This window comes from Ovis aries, chromosome 14, assembly GCF_016772045.2.
Source record: "Ovis aries strain OAR_USU_Benz2616 breed Rambouillet chromosome 14, ARS-UI_Ramb_v3.0, whole genome shotgun sequence".
NCBI classification, from domain to species: domain Eukaryota; kingdom Metazoa; phylum Chordata; class Mammalia; order Artiodactyla; family Bovidae; genus Ovis; species Ovis aries.
This window is the reverse complement of record NC_056067.1, coordinates 53,973,787-53,985,959: the sequence shown is the minus strand read 5'-3', so window position 1 is coordinate 53,985,959 and position 12,173 is coordinate 53,973,787. Positions and strand designations below refer to the sequence as shown.

General features: G+C 47.2%; 1 protein-coding gene across 2 annotated transcripts in view; it reads right to left on the bottom strand.

Moving 5' to 3' along the window:
* Positions 1 to 12,173, bottom strand: part of SAE1 (SUMO1 activating enzyme subunit 1) — a 60,136-nt gene that overhangs the window by 10,264 nt on the left and 37,699 nt on the right. The window lies entirely within an intron of this gene.

Sequence of the window (12,173 nt, the reverse complement as noted above, 5' to 3'; positions counted from 1 at the left end):
ATACACAATGGAGTATTGATTCAGCCACAAAATAGAATGAAATAAAGCCACTGGCAGCAACAGGGATGGACCTAGAGATGACCATACCAAGTGAAGTAAGTCAAAAAGAGAAAGACAAAAACCACATATCACTTATATGTGGAACCTAAAATATGACACAAACAAACTTATCTATGAAACAGTAACAGACCCCCAGTCCCAGAGAACAGACTTGTGGTCGCTAAAGGGGAAGGATGGATTGAGAGTTTGGGATTAGCAGATGTAAGTTACTATATATAGAACGGAATAACAACAAGATCCTAAGGTATAGCCCAGGGAACTATATTCAATAACCTGTGATAAAGCACAGTGGAAAAGAATGTCTGTAAATGTGAATCAACTTTGCTGTAGAGCAGAAATTAACACAACACTAAATCAACAGTACTTCAACACTTTTTTTCATAATAAATACTTATAAATGTTGATAATAAAACAATTTTTTTCATTCTACAGGAAGTACATTAATTAAAATGTGGGCCAAGTGAAAGGTTAACACTTTTCATTTATTCAACAAACATAGTCAGAAAGGTAATCAAATAATAACAAAAATGGCTAAAATCCCTGTGACGCGAGCCACGGCAGCACAGCAGAGCCTGACAGCCTCTGCAGGGTGCTGGTAAGCGAAGCTTCCCCGCGTCAGCATCATGAGTAAAGTCTGTGTGGGTTTGGGAAGAAAAGTCCGGGAAGCTTTCAGCACAGGGAAAAGGCCCTGTTCTGACTCGGGAGAGACGTCAGGTGGAGGAGGCATGCATTCTAGGCAAAAGTTCAAAGGATGAACTGCTTCCAGCCAGAGAGGCCAGCCAAGGGCTCCGACGCATCAGACAGGCGGATCGTTACAAACAAACCCTCCCGTACTTAACACAACTGCTACGTCAACCTCCAGAAAGGGATGTTTCATTTTGGATGTGAACTAGAGGAAGCATTCAGATGACGGCAGCAAATGAGAGCTACCGTGGAACGAACCCTGAACAAGGCTTGAACTTGTAAACCAAATGAAAAGACATAGGCATGAACAGAAGACAGATCAAAACACAAGCCCCTTCCACTGCCTCATCCAGATGTCACTGCAGGCAGGCTGGAGGGACTCTTGTCCCCACCGTGCTCTCCAAGGCAGGCGGAGCCTCCTCTCCAGGCAGTGCTCCTCCCACAGCACACGGGCTGTTTTGGAGCAAAGGGAGAGACAGTAGATCCTGGGGGGCCCTTCACACTCACAGTTCACCAAGTGCTTCCACTTAAGTCTCATCAGTGTTTGCTGACTGAAAAAGTGACCTCATCCCCCAAATCATACTCCCTCCCTCAGTACAAGGAGCTCTCCTCTAAAAGGTAAAGGTGAAAGGGCAATTGTCGTGGGGCTCTTTAAAAATGCAAATGTTTGGATCTAGCCCCAGACTAGGAACTAGGGAATCATCGACCTTCTCTTTGTTTTCTTCAGACTCACACACAGTTTTGGTGATGAGCAGCCCAGTGGAGAACAGCTCTCCAAGAAGTAGTAAGAATTCATTCATTCGCCAGCACGAGTGAGCACGGCTGACCTCGGTGTGCCTGGTGGACCTAGGTGCCAGAGTCCAATGGTGAGCAAGGTCTCTGCAGCCTGAAGGTGATGGGGGAGGATGGGGAATTAGAGGCCAGGACAGACAGCTTCATTGCAGCCTGAGAGAAATTCATAAATAGTTATACAGAGTTCTCAGAAGACCCCAGACAGCGGAGGTCTGGGTTAAAGAAGATGCAAACTGCTGCTGGGCTATGCTTTTCTCAGTGCCAGTATCAGAGAAAGACTGCTAGTCACGCGCCCTGGACAGGGGTCTGCACATCAGAGAGCTTGTCCTCTTTTTCTTTAGAAGGTTCCAGAACACTTGCTTCGGATACTGTTTGCTGTCCGGGAATGTTAGTCTTCTCTCTCTTCCAAGAATACAGCTTCTACAACCCTTGATTCGGCCCGACCATTTGGCAGCCAACTCAAAGCCAATGTCCATCTGGATGCTGGCTAACACAGACGTGCCATTACCTGAGCTCAACTTCCACCTCTGCGGATGTGTCGCTGGGATTCTGATCTGGACTAAACAAGTGCCTTCAGGCAAGCAAGTGGGTACAGGGTGGAGGAAAGGCTGTGGAAGTGGCGAGGAATCGCTGAGACTGGGCCTCTTTTCCAACAAGATCCTGTGAAGACAAACGAACCCGGAAATCTCCAGTCTAGTCAAGAGGACACTCTAAGTGGATGGTATCAAATGTCAGCCCTCCTCCTGTCCATCACTCTGAAGAAGACAGACCCAGAGTGTGCGTCAGTGTTGCCTGAGCAGATGCTTGTAACGCACAGTCCAAGGGCCAGGGACAAGCAGGTGAGAAACGAGTGAGGCTGCGGGACTGCAGCTGGGGGCCCACCTCAGCTGCTTCCTGTACAGTCCTCTTGTGTGTCACTGGGGCAGAAGCACGAACTGTCAGAAGGGACACCAGAGAGGCTCATTTTTTAAGCCCCCGCCACAAAACTTTTCATCTTCTGGTCACGAAACACAGCTCTTGAAGCAAACTCAAACTATTGTAATAACTCCAAAACAAACAGTGCCTACTCCACACCAGGCACCTTTCTAAACCTTCTACGTCCACAATAACCGAGGGAGGGAGAGAGGGAGGTCCTGATACGCCTCCCCCCTTCAGAGGTGAAGAAACTGAAGTTCAGAGACTGAACAGTTTTTTCCTTGGGACTGCCAATGAGGAGTGGCACAGAACAGCCAATGATGGCACTCAGAATCTCTGCTTCTTAACCCTAACTGGACCCAGCAGAAACCCAGGACCATGAGGAATGCAGCCCCAGGACCCCAAGTGGTCTGGCTCTTTGCCCCCCACCTTAAGAGGACTCCCGTTCGACCACATTTTGGTGAGATGCATTTTCCAGACGGGCCCTGCCCTCTCTCAACTGGTCATTAATTTTAAGTTCCTAGTCCTGTGGGTGAGAAGAGGAGGCAGGGGCCATATGAGCCCTGGCCCATCCATCTTCGGAGGGTAAGACCAGTTTCATCTCGGAAAGAAATAAGACAGCGCTCAGAGGACGCCAGCAGCTGGCCCCGCTGTTTCTCTGGGCCCCTTGCCTGTTCCTGGTGCGGGCCGCCTGGACGTAGGCCGGCAGCCTGGCACCGTCTAGAGGCCTCACTGACCACATCTGAAGTTCGTGCAGGGCCTCCGGGACAGGGGCCAGTCACTCCAGCCACTTATTTGCAGCAAAGCAAACAGAGGCTGTATTCTGTACTCTTTTTTTTTTTTTCCTTTAATGTCAGCACTCCAGTGAGCAGGGCTGGAGGGGGCGGGAAGAAGCCCAATGTTCTAGACGGGCAGCAGCCTCAGAACTGACCCGAGCCCCTGACGGGTTCTTGCTTATTAAAGTCTCCTCTTTGTTCTGTCATCTGCCCTCCCAAATGGCCAGACACACACACATCACTGTTGACTCTGCATTTCTGGAGAGCACCCCCCCGCCAGTTTCCAGATTATGAAACTATTCCGTGAAGATCAAATACTGTTAGGGATGCCAAAAGATGACTCATTGAAACATATCAAAACACTGCACAAAATCAGAGTTCCAAACTTGATTAACTTCCTCTGAACCTTTTAATTAACTCAGGCTGCTGAAGTCTGGGGGTAGGGGGTGACATTCACCGCTACTGAGGACAGACTGGGGTCTCTGCTAGAGTTCAGGACTTGCCCATGCAACGGAGAAGACAACTTTGAAAGGGAGAAACCAAGCACCTTTTCCTGGATTAGAAGAAAAACTGTATATGTGGATAAACTACTACTTTTGCAAAGAGAAATTAACCCAAATTCAAATTTAATCTGAATCAGACTACTATATTAGTGTTATAACAGGAATCCAGGAAGCAATATTATTAATTATTCTATTTCTTTCTGAAAACTTTCATTGCATTTAAATGGCACAACTGTATTTAGCATAATCACTAAGGCCATTCAAAAACTCCTTAATTTTTGTAGGAAAAAAAATGAAGTCAATGTTGCAAACTAGCTCCAACTCAATTGCTGTTCCCCAAAAGAATTCATCTAAAGGAAAAAAGCCAAACCTCTATAAAACTGCCTGGCTGGTGCCTAGAACTGCTCTGTACCAGACACCCCTGCCTCACCTCTCCGGTGCTCCTCAACATTCTCCCCTAACTGGCTCGCTCAAGAGACTCATTATCTCTGGGAATGGTCTGGAAATTGGATCCACTCCTGGGTGACATACATCTCCAAGAAAATGAAACAGCGAGTTATCCTCTTAGCCAGCAGCCCATCTTCTAAGGCAAGACACCAGGTCTCCTGTTTAGTCAACTGTTCATTCAATAAATACTCTGTGCCGGGGCCTGAGCGCAGCAAAGAGCAAAATGCACGCTCTGCCATCCCGAGCATCTTGTGAGGTGACACGCACAGCGACACATGGCGACAAAGGCGGGGGCGAGAGACAGCGGGGGCAAGAGACGGCGCTGAGTGGGTGCAACGGGGTGGAAGAGGTGGTCCCCCGAGCAGCCAGACAGCCCCTTCCCACCAGACACAACCACCATATTTTGGCGGGTCCTCCAGGCCCGAACGCTGACCCTGGCAACCTCCTGCCCTTGGGACTTGCCCGTGCTGCTCATTAGGGGCCACTGTGCCCTCTCTGGGCAGAGCCCTTCCCCAGGCCCGGGCAGCCTGGAACCAACAGACAGCTTTGACCCCTATTCTCAATCAGTGTAACGCTGGACCCTGACAACATCCCTGAGCCTCCTCCATAAAATGGGAATCGTCACAGCACTGAAATCATACAGTTTAAGGATGAACAGAATGAACACAGGCCAGGCACCATGGCCGGCGCCAGGAGAGCGTCAGGTCCATGGTGCTATTCCAGAACTGTCCGACCTCCATAAACCCCACTCACATGGCCCTCAGAGAGGCTGACGCACTGGCCTAAGCTCTGACTCCTCACGTGACTGAGACCACCACCAACTCAACAGTGAGCTCAGGGGGCGACCGTGCCTTGGCTCTGAATCGTGCATACTCTGGTAACTCTCCGCACCTTGCTCTTGGCCTTCATGGTCTCAATCACAACTTGAGACTCCATAGTCAAAGTGTCGGCTCACCTGTACGAGGACGGACCCGTCTCCTCACCAGCCTCTGGTGCTCTGCGGGGCAGAGACGCATCTGTCTTGTTCACCATTACCTACTGAGTGCCCAGCTTGCGGCGGGCTCCCACAGCACACACTGAGGAAGTGTCGGTGCTTGGAGAAGGAAGGAAAGGAGTCACAGGGCAGGGAGAAGGCTCACAAAAAGGTGACACAGGCCCTCACAGATCTAACCAGCCTGCTCCTGTGCTGACTGAACTGAATGGAGACCTCAAGATCCCCAGGATGGTTCAGTTTCTTACCAAGGAATGTTCAGCCAGAGAAAAAATGAAAAAAAAAAAAAAAAAAAAAAAAAGACACAGAGCATACCACATCTGCCTCAAGAGGGAAACAAGATAGAAGCCTGCTTTTCAAGGCCACATTTGAGGGCCAAAGGTGCAGAACAGCCAGCCCATGGGCGTGAAGCTCAAAGGAGGGAAGGGGCTGGGCTGGGGGAGGCAGAGAGGCATGGTCTCCGGGAACCCCCATGAGGCCTGCTGGCTTTCAGCCTCTCTCACCTTTCAAGGCATCTGGTGGCATCTGGCCATCTGTTCGGCTCAGCTCCACCCCACTACCCACTTTATTTACCTCTCAGTTTTCCTCTTTAACCCGGAAACTTTAAAGTATGTGCCTGCATATATTCCTTCCTTCATTTTCTCGTCCACAAACACTTCCTGAGCACCTGCACACCACTTCCACCCCGTATGCTGAGCTGCACTGGGACCCAAAAGGCGGAGATCACAGTCCACAGAGGGCACGCACATTAAGCCCCTGTCACCACGGCCGCCCGGGCCTTTGACCTCTTTCTCCAGAGAACTTCACCTCCAGATTGGCCTGTCCTGAAGACTTTTTCTGAAACACCCCTGCTGAGCACCAGGTCCTGGCCATCCTTTCATCTGGCCAATGAAAGCTAGTCTCTGACCACATCCCATCTCAGTTCAGCAGAGAGAGAAAGAAAGCTGTCTCTGGTTATTTACAGCTCACTGTCTTCTGAAGAAAACCTGAGGCAGCTGGATGAAAGTTGTTGATGGGAGAAAGGGGAGTCCTGCTTCTCAGAAATGACCTGCTGGGTTTTGCCTACCAAATGAAAGACCCACATTACTCAACCTGAGCACGCAGCGGAGGGACTGGCTCACCCAGCCATGCAAAGGTGTGGTATTGAGGGGCTTTACAAAAGGTCAGGCCCTGTGGCCAGTGATTATGTGCAAACAGTTGCCGCCAAGTTATTTATGCCACAATCTGGAAACAATCTCACATCCAATAATAGGATGATTACATAAACATGATTGGAGTAGGAAATGGCAACCCACTCTAGTATTCTTGCCTGGAGAATCCCACGGTCAGAGGAGCCTGGTGGGCTACGGCCCATAGGATCACAAAGAGTTGGACACAACTGAGTGACTAAGCACACACAGAAAAAATGACAAGTTGACAGAATGGAGTATTATTCAGCTATCAAAATTATGTTTAAGCAGTTTTTTTAGTCACATGTTTGTTTCCTTAACATTTAGGTTTTTAAAATGGGGGCATTTAATAGCCTATATTCAGAATGAGCTCTTCTACATAAAACAGAATGAGGTGGGTACAACTGTGATCATTCTCATATCCGAGGTGGGAAACTAAGGCTTGGGCTTATGATAGATTCCAAAGTCACTACACCTCTAACCTCTATGTTGTACTGCCTCCCTGGAAGCAGAGAGAAGAGAGAATACAGACTGGTTTAAAAAAAAGAAAAGAAAAAAGAAAATCACTTCAAATGAACTTAGTTTCCCATCCCAGAATCCATCAGTTTAGAATAATGCAAACCACCCATTCAGACTCCATCTGAAATATTCTATTTCTCCTTAAAAAACAAACAAAAGAAAAAAAACAATTATTATTTTAAAACAAAAATCATAAACAATTTTTCCCCCCAGCTGTGCTGTATAGCATGTGGGGTCCTAGTTTCCCAACCAGGGATCAAACCCGTGACCCCTGAAGTGGAAGCATGAGTCCCAATTACCAGGGAAGTCCCCTATTTCTTGTCTTAAAAAAAAAAAAAAAAACCCACAACAGTCTAATGATTCCTGAGCTTGACTCTCATCTTTACAATGGAGCAGTCTGAGAAGTCTGTAACTTACAAAAAGAAGGGGACATAAACACTCTGAAATGCTGAGGCAGGTTATATAGAGGCCAAGTGTGGAGTGCCCTGGCCCCCGAGTGCTTGGCCCCATCTCCCAGTGTGGCCAGCCACACCCTCGGCTCACAGAGCTGTTCTGACAGAACTCTCTCCCATTCACACTCCCCTGCCTGGTCACAAGCAGCAGGGAGACAGGGGCTTTTCTCCAGCCCAGCACTTGAGTGGCACATGACCTTGACTCTGGGCATCTGCTGCTCTCCACCAACCGCTCTTGCCCAGGGAAGATGGCACAGGACATTCCCGTGACTGTTGTCTGACAGTCAGGGAAGAGATGTGAGGCTTTCAACCAGAATCGCAGCTGGGCTGGGGCCCGAGAGCAGCTCAAACACAGGCTAACACGGGGGTGGGGGAGACATGGGCCTGCAGAGAAGACAAGGCAGGTTGCTGACAATGTTGCCCATTATTTCATTCTGGCCTTGGTGGGCCTCAGTTTCCCATCTGCAAAAGTGGAACAAGAAAACGTCACGGGTTCTTGTGATGTTCAGACTTTAAAAAATGGACATAATGCCATGAGTATTAATTAGTAAGGTGAATAGCTGAAGTCTGACTGAGTACTTTGAGGGACGTGGTATTTATTGGGGGATGCTTAAACACTTACTAGGTTTGGTGACCCTGGACAAACGACTTAAGCTTCTTTCAGACTCTATTTCTGTCTGTGAAAATGAGATGATCATAGTAAGATCTGCTCTCATGACAGTGCCCTGTTGGTTAACCAACAAGGACTTACTGTATAGCACAGGCAGCTTTACTCAATATTCTGTAAGAATCCCTATCAGTAAAGAATCTGAAAAAGAATGAATACATGTATATGTATAGCTGAGTCACTTGGTTGTACACCTGGAACACAACATTGTAAATTGATTATATGCCAATAAAAATTAAAACGTAAAAAAAATTATGAACGCACAAGCTGTGCCTGGCCTGCATTTGTTAATCCCTGTGACCCCCGGTGGCAGACTCCGGGTAATGCGCCTCTTTTTCAGGTTGAGGAACAGAGCACAAGCCTAACCAGAGCTGGCTCTCCAGCAAGTCTCTACCCACGGATGGCAGTGAAGCCCAGGACTGCACTCACGGCTCACCTCTGCCCTCCCCCTCACCTCTCCGCTCTGTGTGGCACTGCCTTCTTCCTTTCTGAATGACTGTGGTCTGCGTTTTGTACCACTGATAAGACAAGTGGCACCAGAAAAAAAAAACCAAACAACAAAAAAAAGAAACACAACAAAACCCACCGCTTCTTTCTTCTTCCCTCCCTACAAATTATTTTTAAACATCTGTGGTTATGACAGCAGCAAATCAGCAAGCACTCAGCGGCTGCCCCGTTATCGGAACCCATTTCCCTGTGGCCGTCTCTTCCTCAGCAGTTCTTGTCATCGCTGGACACCAGAACACCCGTGGGGGAACGCCGGGCCCAGCAAGTGGCGACGGCTGGTGTGCAAAGGTTACAGGTTTTAAAATAAGAAGTTCCTCCTGCAGAGAACTGATCACCCAATCAAGCAGAGGTCTAGAGACAAAGTCAGTTAAAAATCATAAAAACAGGCAGGCTGGGAGTGTGGCGGGGGCAGGGAGAGCTGAGCAAGGAGGAGTCAAGGAAACTAAGTTTTCTAACCATAAAAAAGTTAAAACTGTCCATTATTAAGAAACCTTGCCAAAGAATCTCTGCAGTGATGAGGAAGAATGAAGCACAAAATACTAGAAAGTTCTGGAAGAATACACATGAAATGGCAGTTTCCTCTGAGACATCCGACTATTTTACTCAGAAGGTTAACATTAAAAGAAGAAGACAGGACGATTTCTAAAGCTCTCCTACACATGATCTTTGGGAGCAGGTTATCAACATCTCCCCCATTCCTATATGAGAAAATAGAGGCCATAAGGTGAAGGGGCTTGCTCGAGGCCAAGAACTATATGACAGTAGAACCAAAATGCCTGTCCTCCAAATCCCAATCTGGAGACATCAAGGTTCTAGGGGTGGCACAAAGCAGACAGAAACTCCAAATCTGCTGGGCTGGACTTATGAACCAAGAACAATCGGCCACCTTAGAAAAGATTCTAATCCCACCACGGCAGGCCCAAGGTCTGATCCACCAGCTCCAGGAACCCCACTTCACTGTGTATTTCCCCTAAACAAGAATATTCTCATAGAACCGCAAAAGTTATCAAAACTGAAAATTAACATCGATCGAGTATTACTACCTACTCAACAGATCTTTTTGAAATTTTACTGACTGTCTCACTGATGTCTTTGAAAGCAAATGCAAAAAAAAAAAACAACTTCTGCTCTCAGATCCAGTCTGGGAAGTCCGTGTTCCATTTAGCTACCCTGTCTCTTCATCCTTCTCTAATCTGAAATGGAGTTCCTGGGTCTTTAACGACACTGTTGAAGAGTACAGGCCATTTATTTTACAGAATCTTCTCAGTCCAAGTGCGTCTGATGCTTCCTCATAATTGGGCCGGGAACCAGAGGCCAGTCCAGCAGCGCGGAGCTCCTTATTATTCCATCTCCCACCTGCTCAGTGGGCCCAAGCGGGCGCGTGAGACCTACTGTCCTATTCCTGGAATGTTAACTGTGATCTCTTGGTGGAGGGACAACCTGCCAGCGTTCTCTAGTATCTCTCTAATAAATCAAAAAGTATCTTGGGAAGACATCTATGCTGCTTCACAGCCTACTTTCCTATTCGTTTTAGCATCCATCAATGATCCTTAAAACAATACTACCAGTATGATGGCCAAACACAGATTTCTTTTAATCTTCCTCATTCTTGATGTATTTATTATTTTCTGTTTTTTAAAAAAACAAAACAACTTTCCCCTCTCCCTCATTTATTTATTTATTCAATTATCAGCATAGGTTCATGAGTTATTTTATTCTATGGGTTGTAATCAACTACGATCATGATTTATCTGATCCTCAAATTCTCCCAGATTTGATCAGCAGGCGCCCCTTCAAACTGACTCCTGTGACCTTCACGCAGACACGACTGTCATTCTCTGTACACGTCCTCACATTCGGGTAGAGCAGGATGTTCCAAGCACACCTGTAAATTTCCTACCCCAGGCCCAGAACCAGCCCTTTCTCCAAGGAGTCCTGGTTCTCTGCATGTTAACAACCATGAAGTCTGTTCATGGCTATTAGTTAGAGCTGGGAAACACATATGTATAAATGTGAACACATGGGGACTTTCCTGGTGGTCCAGTGGCTAAGATTCCGTGCTCCCAATGTAAGGGACCCACCGGCCTGGATGGTCAGGGAACTAGATCTCTGGTCAGGGAACTAGATCGCACCGGCCATGACTAAAATGATCTTGCATGCCACAACTAAGATCTGGAGCAGCTAAATAAATGTTTTTAAAAATAATAAAAAATGTAAATAGATGGACACACATGCATCTATTTCTATACCTACGTATAAAAAAAACCATGAGTTCATCCAGATGACTCCAATTCCAATTGAAGTAGAGAGGGTTTCCCAGGTGGCTCAATGGTAAAAAAAATCCTCCTGACAATTCATGGGACATGGGTTCGATCCCTTGGTTGGGAAGACCCCTTGAGACAGAAATTAAAACCCACTCTAGTATTCTTGCCCGAAAAATGTCATGGACAGAGGAGCCTGATGGGCTACAGTCCATGGGGTCACAAAGAGTCAGACACGACTGAGCGACTAAAACAACAAGGGCAACTAACAAACTCCCCTTTCTGGCAATAAAAAAATACGAGTCTCATTATCCATAATATATTTGCCTATTTGCTCCATCTAGGGCTTCCCTGGTGGCTCAGATGGTATCCTAGAATAAAGAGTAAATAAGTTTCAGAATTTCTAACCTACACCACTGTAAAAAACAAACCTAACTCAAGTTCAATATTTGTTTACAGCTATTTTTTTAGTCTGAGGGTCTATAGACAAAACAGTGCATTCAAGAGCCACATGGGGTTATCTTCTTAGCCCTGCCTCAGTCATGTCCTCGTCTGAAATACAGCATTTAACACGTCTTAAAATAAAACTGCAGATGAGTGAACCAAGGCTCTGACACAGGACGGGGCTCCCCGTCTCCTCGGGCAATGGCTTCCCTCTAGTTGACTGGTCCTTTAGAAACCTGGGAGGTGTGCAACAACGCAGATGCCAGCCACTCTGAGCTGTTCTGATTCAGTAAGTCTGAGTAGAACCAAGGAACCTGTATTTCAAATGTTCCCTGAGGGAGTCTGATATCCTCTTGGGAAACCACTGGCTGTAAGAACAGAAACCTAAAAAAGCAAGGCCCTGATCTCATGTCTGGCTGGCTCGCACCAAGCTCCAGCCTCGCGGGGCCACGGTCTCCACCCTGCTGGCCGCCTGCAGGCGCTGCTTCTCTGGCCCACAATACTCTCACCTCCCTCTACCACCTGGCAAATACCTATTCTTCAAAATCCAGCTCAGATGTCTCCTCCTCTCTGAAGCCTTCCCAATTCCCCAAAGACAACCAGACCCCAAGTTCCCTGAGCTCTCAGAACAGTTTGCTTTCGATTGTCGAATAATTCACACATATTGAAAAACAGACCAGCACAACACGACAGCTTTGTCAATAGCCCTCTGTTACAGCTTCCCTCACAAGCAGGATTATCTCTGCCTGTCTTTTCCATTGGCAAGGAGGCTTCTTCTTCCCGTGACGATCTCCAGGCACGAGATCTGGAGCATGGCAGGTGCTCCAAAAATGGTCTTAAGATTATTTTCAGCATTAATTCTGTGGTTCAAAGACAGCCTAAGTACTTTTCCATGACTCGTCAGAACAGACTGAGAAAAGTCAGGATTGCCAAAGATTCTCTGCTCAGTAATTCACATCTCAAGATGAAGTCCATGTCTTCCTGGT